This window comes from Halichoerus grypus, chromosome 5 (genome assembly GCF_964656455.1).
Source record: "Halichoerus grypus chromosome 5, mHalGry1.hap1.1, whole genome shotgun sequence".
Lineage (NCBI taxonomy): Eukaryota > Metazoa > Chordata > Mammalia > Carnivora > Phocidae > Halichoerus > Halichoerus grypus.
In genome coordinates this window covers 44,888,952-44,896,066 of record NC_135716.1, presented here as the reverse complement: position 1 = coordinate 44,896,066, position 7,115 = coordinate 44,888,952, and positions in this window count along the sequence as shown.

Here is a 7,115-nt window from a genome sequence, read left to right as displayed (position 1 = left end):
CTTAGAGATACTATGGTTTCCTTCCTATGAGTTTAGAAAGAGTAAGCCAAAGCAAAGAGAAACCAAGAATCTGGTCTAAGTTTATACCTAGGTGGTTTAGCGACCCAGCCAGCACCCCATTTGGAGGCCTTAACTCGTATATCTCTTCTTTCTATGCCAAGCAATCTTTGTTGAAGAATTTTTCAGGAACTGGAAGTGACCATCAGAGTTGGAAAAACCTACCTAACTGATTGCATGTTACATTTTAAATATGTAATAAATTTAGATAATTTATTATTTACATAAATACTTCTAAAGTGTTTGGTTTTGAATCTTTTGAGACCTTAAGGTCCTCTAAAGGCATATCTTAAGTATCTGATTTACAATGGTACAAAAGCAAAATGAAGGAACAGCAGAAAATCCAAATATAGCCAATATAGACTTAAAGTGAATTAAAGTGAATTCACCAAATTTTATTTTTTTAACCTTGTGTAATTAAGTATGAGAACCCTCAAATTTATGTTTCTCAGACGACAACTCTACCCAGTAGTGGATTCATGGATTTTTTTATGTGTATCCTTTTCAGAGACCCATTATTTGAAAGCTGGTCTCTTTCAATAATCTTCTCAATGGAGTTCTCTCTTCTATAATACTTGGCAGGCAATACACAAATTATTTTCATTTTAGTTACCTTATCTGATTCTCACTTTTAGTGACTGAGAGTGTTATGTGGAGCAATACTATTATTCTTAGTTTACACAAGAGGCAAATAACTATTCTTGGAGTAAATAGGTGTTCATTAAATGTTCAGTTATTTATATTTGTATTCATCCAGTGAACATTTATTGATACTTACTATGTCAAGCATTCTGCTAGACATTGGAAAATAAAAGACATGGTGCCTGCCTTCTTGAAGCTTAGACTTATGGGGGTATGGTCACATGCACACAGATGACAGTACATGTGGATATAATAGAAGTATGCATAAGTTAATATGCCTGCATAAGCCTCCTTGTTTTTCTGCCTGTGAGAGTTGAAGTTTAAGTTATCTAGCTTTACTTAAATAACAAGCACAGAGAAAACTTTGTTCCATGGAGGGCACTTCGGGTTATAAGGTGAAATGATCATAGGAGTGAAAGACCAATTAGCTGATGCAAGTTCTTCATAACTCCTGGAAAACTAATTCTAAGAAATTTCCTGTTTGCCACCATATTAGCAGCAGGATCTTTGTATGAAAAATATGGTATGTGAACTTGGAAGCAAATACTGGAGGATAAACTTTGAAAAGAGGGTGAAAAAGTATTGACTATGGAATGCCTTGAAGAAGCACTCTGACCCTTTATGGTCCTAATGCTAGCAATGTCTTGACTTTGGGTACAGTTCTGAGGCAGAAAGCTAGAAAAAAAAAAAAAAGCACATGAATTAAACAAGCCAATGAAAAGAAAACTAACATTTATATGCTTTTTGTTAATTACGACTGATTTCCTTCCTGAAACCCACTTCTTAACTCCCCCTGATGGGTGCGTGGGCACACACATGCACAAACTCAGTATAAATTCTTAAATAGTTCCACCACAACTTTTTTTTTTTCTACGAGTTTCATTTTAAAATATTACATGGCTTAAAAAAAAAAGATGTACGTGAGAAAGCCATCTCTTTTCCATTCCATTTCTCTAAAGCTATGATGACTTTAGAATTTCCATGTGGCAATGTTTAGGTGTGGTGATTTCATGGTAGGAGTGTGAGAAAGGAATGGGTTTCTTTCTTGTAGCTGTGTACAAATAGCAAGCACACTTTTTACTTTTTATGTTCATGTGGAGTAGCATTTAAGGGAACTAATGTAGATTATGGAGATCTAAAGCCCCCTTTTAAATCACCTCTTAATACTCTCACTACCCCAAAGTAATCAGTATTAAATGTCCTATGCTTATACAAACATGCAAATATACATGTATGGGTTTATTGTTGTTATTTGGTTCACAGAAAAGAGGCTATATTCTGTATATTACTCTAAATTTTACTACTAATTCAAGGACATCTCTCTAATATTAATACCAGCATCTAACTCATACTTTCCTAACAGTGATATATTTATTAACCATAATAATAGACATTCAGATTCTTTGTTATTTTCTTTAATGTGACAAATACTGCTGCAACAAACACCTTTGTCAATTTATCTTAGATACATGTGTTTGTAATTACAACAGGACAGAGTCCCCAAAAGTAACATTATTAAAGAAGTATGCATATTTAAAATTTTAACACACATTTACAGATTATTTTCCCCAATTTGTAGCAACTCATATTCAAATGGAGTCTGAGGATGACTTACACACATTAGTTATGAGTGTTATTGCCTTTTAAACTTTGTGTTAATCTAATGGGTAAAAGTAGGTTATTATTTCTCTTAATTTGCATTCACTATTCTTAAAATTTGCCTTCTGTTTTTCTAAGGGGTAAAAATTCCTCTCTCGGGGCGGCTGGGTGGCTCAGTTGGTTAAGCGACTGCCTTCGGCTCAGGTCATGATCCTGGAGTCCCTGGATCGAGTCCCGCATCGGGCTCCCTGCTCGGCAGGGAGCCTGCTTCACCCTCTGACCCTCCCCCCTCTCATGTGCTCTCTCTCTCTCATTCTCTCTGTCTTAAATAAATAAATAAAATCTTAAAAAAAAAAAAATTCCTCTCTCGTACATGTGCATGCTCACTACATATACAGAATTTTTTTAATAGCAGAAATATAATTCCATAGACAATATTTTTCCTCAGGACTATTATTGGTCTATTATCCCACTCTCACTTCAGAAGAATATCTCTTTTCAGACTATCTTCAGCCATTTCTAGAATAAATTCTACTCTATGGTGCCAGTAAAGAAGTGTATATTCTATATAGATTTGAAGCAACTTGATAAATACTTTTTATTACTGTTCCCAAATTCTTTGGTTCCTTAATTAAGGGTCTTCTAAAATGCATGGGAATCCTTTCATTTCTAGGATTTTTGAACTACAAATGATTTTAATAGTAAGAAAGATTTTTCTGTAAGATTGGAGTTTCTAAAATCATAGCTAACAGAGCATTTTTATGACTTGCTTTATAGTCCTCAGTACCCAACATTAAGGTGAATGGGTTCATGACCTGGTATTGTCATAAAAGTAGAAGTAATTTATTTGCAAAAAAATTTTCCAGGGTAATTAAACTGCATTTCCCATTTCATGTTACTGAATTACCTCATCTCCATTCATATTCAGGCTACTGCAGTTCCAATTCACTATGCAGATTGGAATACTCAGAACTTCCCAGGTTTAATGAATGCACTTAGCTTCCATTCAGAAAAGAAAACTCCCAGAAATCTTTTAGTATGGATCCAATTGCAAGGGGAATATAGTGTATCACTTTCTCTTTGCATTCCAGCCCCTCATAGAAGTGCCTTTAATAAATGAATTAAACTTTCTTGGGGGGAGTTCACGGTTTTACCCACTTACATTCTCTGAAGGATATCTCATCAGCATCATCTTGCTATTTGATGTGCTTTTCCCAAGGATTGGAGGATTTTGCATAGATTTAGTCATGGAGAATTCTGTACTTTGGGTTAGCTAGACAACAATGTGAAAGGACTATATTTCATTCTGGGTGTCACAGTTTTAGAAAAAGAAGTGACCGAATGTAGCTCATATAGGGGACAGTAGGAAGTTTTGGAAACAACGGTATGTGGCAAATTGTGGAATGAAATAGCAAAGTTTGGCTTGGAGAAGAAGTCGCCTGTAAGTATTTGCAAGGCTTACATAAGGAAGAGGGGACAGACTTTACCAGAAGGCACCAGAGGTGGCTTTTAGTGTAGTTTCAACAGACTTCTCTTCTGATTTGAGTTCTCCCCCAAAGATGGGCACTACTACATGGGTGGTACAATTCCCCCACAAGAACACTCACTCACTTGTTCAGAAATATTTATTGACCTCAGTATATGATTCAAGAGGCTACAGTGGTGAAGAAGACAGAGTATCTGTCTTCATGAGGGTTACAGTTTAGCAGGAAAGAATATGGAGGTCGAGGCTGAATGGCAGGCTGTGAGGAGGGTTGTTGAGGGGATACATGCACTGGGGAGATTTTACTTTATAACTTCTGTCATCTTTCCCAACTCTTCCATTCTATAATTTTGTGCTTCTGCTTGGCCTGTTGTTTTTGTGATGAGTAGTGTGCATTTGCAAAACAGATACCGAGTGAGGAGTATAGGCTATGGCCTTGAGCAAAAATGATTTTTCTTAGTGATTAACTGGCCTACTTAGGATAATTCTGAAGTCCATGACCTCATTAACCCCATTATTTAACCTTTTGAGCTACAAACACTAGTAAATACCGTTCAAATATTTTCATTTTCATTAAGTCTTTTTACTTTTTTGGACACAGGATCCTTTGATTTATGAAGATAAAGGGATATAAAACACAGAAGACAGATTTTACTAAGTTCCCCCCCCCAGATATCTAAAGTCATCCGACTTCTGCAATTGATAACTTACATCAATTCTGAACTTCATATTGTTTCACATTTTAATATCTCTGCTAGCATTCCACAATTGTCAAGTTGAGACATGATAATCAGGTATCTTCAATCAATGGTATTTTAAACTTGACGAAATTGAATTTGCTTGACACAATTTTAGTGGGTACCTATTTACATGAAGTATAGAATTTAAATCCCTCAGCCTAGAATCCAAACACCTATCCAAGATACTTTCAGTCTTATTTCCAACACCATTCCCATAATGTCCAAACTCTCCAGCCGGAAAAATCTACATATTTGGAGTATATCTTTGCTTATGTTATTCTCTTTTTGAGGGGGAAATCTTTTCCCTTCTTCAGTATTTTCCTGGAGTGTTGCCCATCAGCAGCTCCCCACAGGTGTAGATCTTGCTGGGCTGCTCTTTATTGGTCTCTCACAAGACATAATACTTCTGTCTGTAAAGTAACTGAGTAGCTTACTGTTCTCTATCTTCTCTGCCTGGCCTTTCAACTGGATTATGCAGTTATTTATAAAGTGGTTTTAAAGGCCCAGATAAAAGGAACTATATTCAGGAACTATATTTGGCTACTAACAGGGAGGAAATTTATCACATCTTGATTTTAATCTGAATTAATACCTGACTAGAAGAAAGCTATTATATGTTAATATCTTTGAATTTATAATTGTACTTTTTTCCCCCAATGGACCTTTGTAACATTTAAAAGTATGCAAGGTGGAAAGTTCTCAATACATGCAATGAATTAAAAAATTAGCCTTTAAAAAATGTACCAGGAAATTGAAAATGGATAACTAGTTAATCAATGAAATGAGTATGTACTGTTCAAGAATTTCAAAGTCATTAACAATGTCTGATATCTGACTTTTTTTCTAGAATAAATGTCTTTCCAGTACACTTGTTCTATTATATTTTGTGCCCCATCTGTACTCAATCTTTTTTTGGTTCTTCGGGACTCTTTTTCTCTAAGGTATTTGCGTATGTGCTTCGCTCCTCCTCCATTTCCTGCTCCTTTGCCCCCTCCCCTTTCTTCTCCTTCTCCTCTATCTCCTTTCCCCCTCTCCCTCTTTCTCTCCTTCTCCCACTCCCCCTTATTTATATGCCTCCGCCTCTCATTGCACGCCTTAGAATCTCCAGCACATTTTGAATAGATCTGGTGACAGCAGACATTTTTGCCTTGTTCCTTAGGGGGAAAGTGTTCAGTATTCCTCCATTAAGTATGACATTAGCTATAGATTTTTTTCACAGATATCTTTAACAGTTAAAGTAAGCTCATTTTTATTCCTGATATGATGAGTTTTTACAATCATGAATTGGTATTAGACAAAGAATATGTGGTGTGTGTGTGTGTGTGTGTGTGTGTGTGCTGGAATATTATTAAGTCATAAAAAATATATCTTGCCATGCAACAACATGGATGGACCTAGAGGGAATTATGCTAAGTGAAATAAGACAGAAGAAGACAAATACCATTTCATTTCACTTATACGTGGAATCTAAAAAAAGCAAATGAAAAACAAAAAAAACAGGAACAGATGCATAAATATGGAGAACAAACTGATGGTTATCAGAGGGGAGTTGGAGGTGCAGGCTTCCTGTTATGGAATGAACAAGTCATGGGGATGAAAGGTACAGCATAAGGAATATGGTGAGTGGTACTGTACTAATATTGTGAAGTGACAGATGGTAGCTACATTTGTTGTGAGCATAGTATGATGTATAAAGAGTTATCAAATCACCATGTTGTACACCTGAAACTAATGTAACATTGTGTGTCAACTATACTGCAATAAAAAAATCATGAGTTGGTTTTGGATTTTGGCAATTACTTTTTTGTCCGTTGAGATGACCCACATAGACACACAAACCACACATGCAAACCACACATGTGGTTCTTAGTCCTTTGTTCATTAATATGGTATTTATGTTAATTGATTTTTTGGGGATGTTAAACCAAACTTACATTTTTTTTTTTAAGATTTTATTTATTAGAGAGCACACACATGAGAGAGAGAAAGAGAGGGAGAGAGAACACGCAGGAGAAGCAGACTCCCAGCTGAGTAGGGAAGACCACATCTTCTTTATCCCAAAAGTTTTGATATGTTGTACTGGGATCATGACCTGAGCCAAAGGCAGATACTTAACTGACTGAGCCATCCACGCGCCTCACCAACCTTATATTCTTAGGATCAAACCAACTTGGTCATACTGTATAATCATTTAATATATTGTTTAATTCAGTTTGCTAATATTTTGTTAATTTTTAAAACCTTAACATTTTATATTTTTGTGAATATTTTTGCATCTATATTCATGAACAATATTTTTTTTATGATGTCTTTATTTGCCTTAGGTATCAGAGTCCTACTAGCCCTATAAGATGAGTTGGGAAGTGTTTCCTCCTCTGTTATGGAAGAATCTTTAAAGGATTGGTATTATTTCTTATTTAAATATTTTCTAGAATTCATCTATAGAGCCCCCTCTAAGACTGAGATTTTCTTTTGAGAATACTTTTTCATTACTAATTCAACTTCATTACTTATTATATAGGCCTATTCAGATTTTCTGCTTTTCCTTGATAATTTTTTTTATAATTTGTATCTTGGAATTTTCCTATTTCATC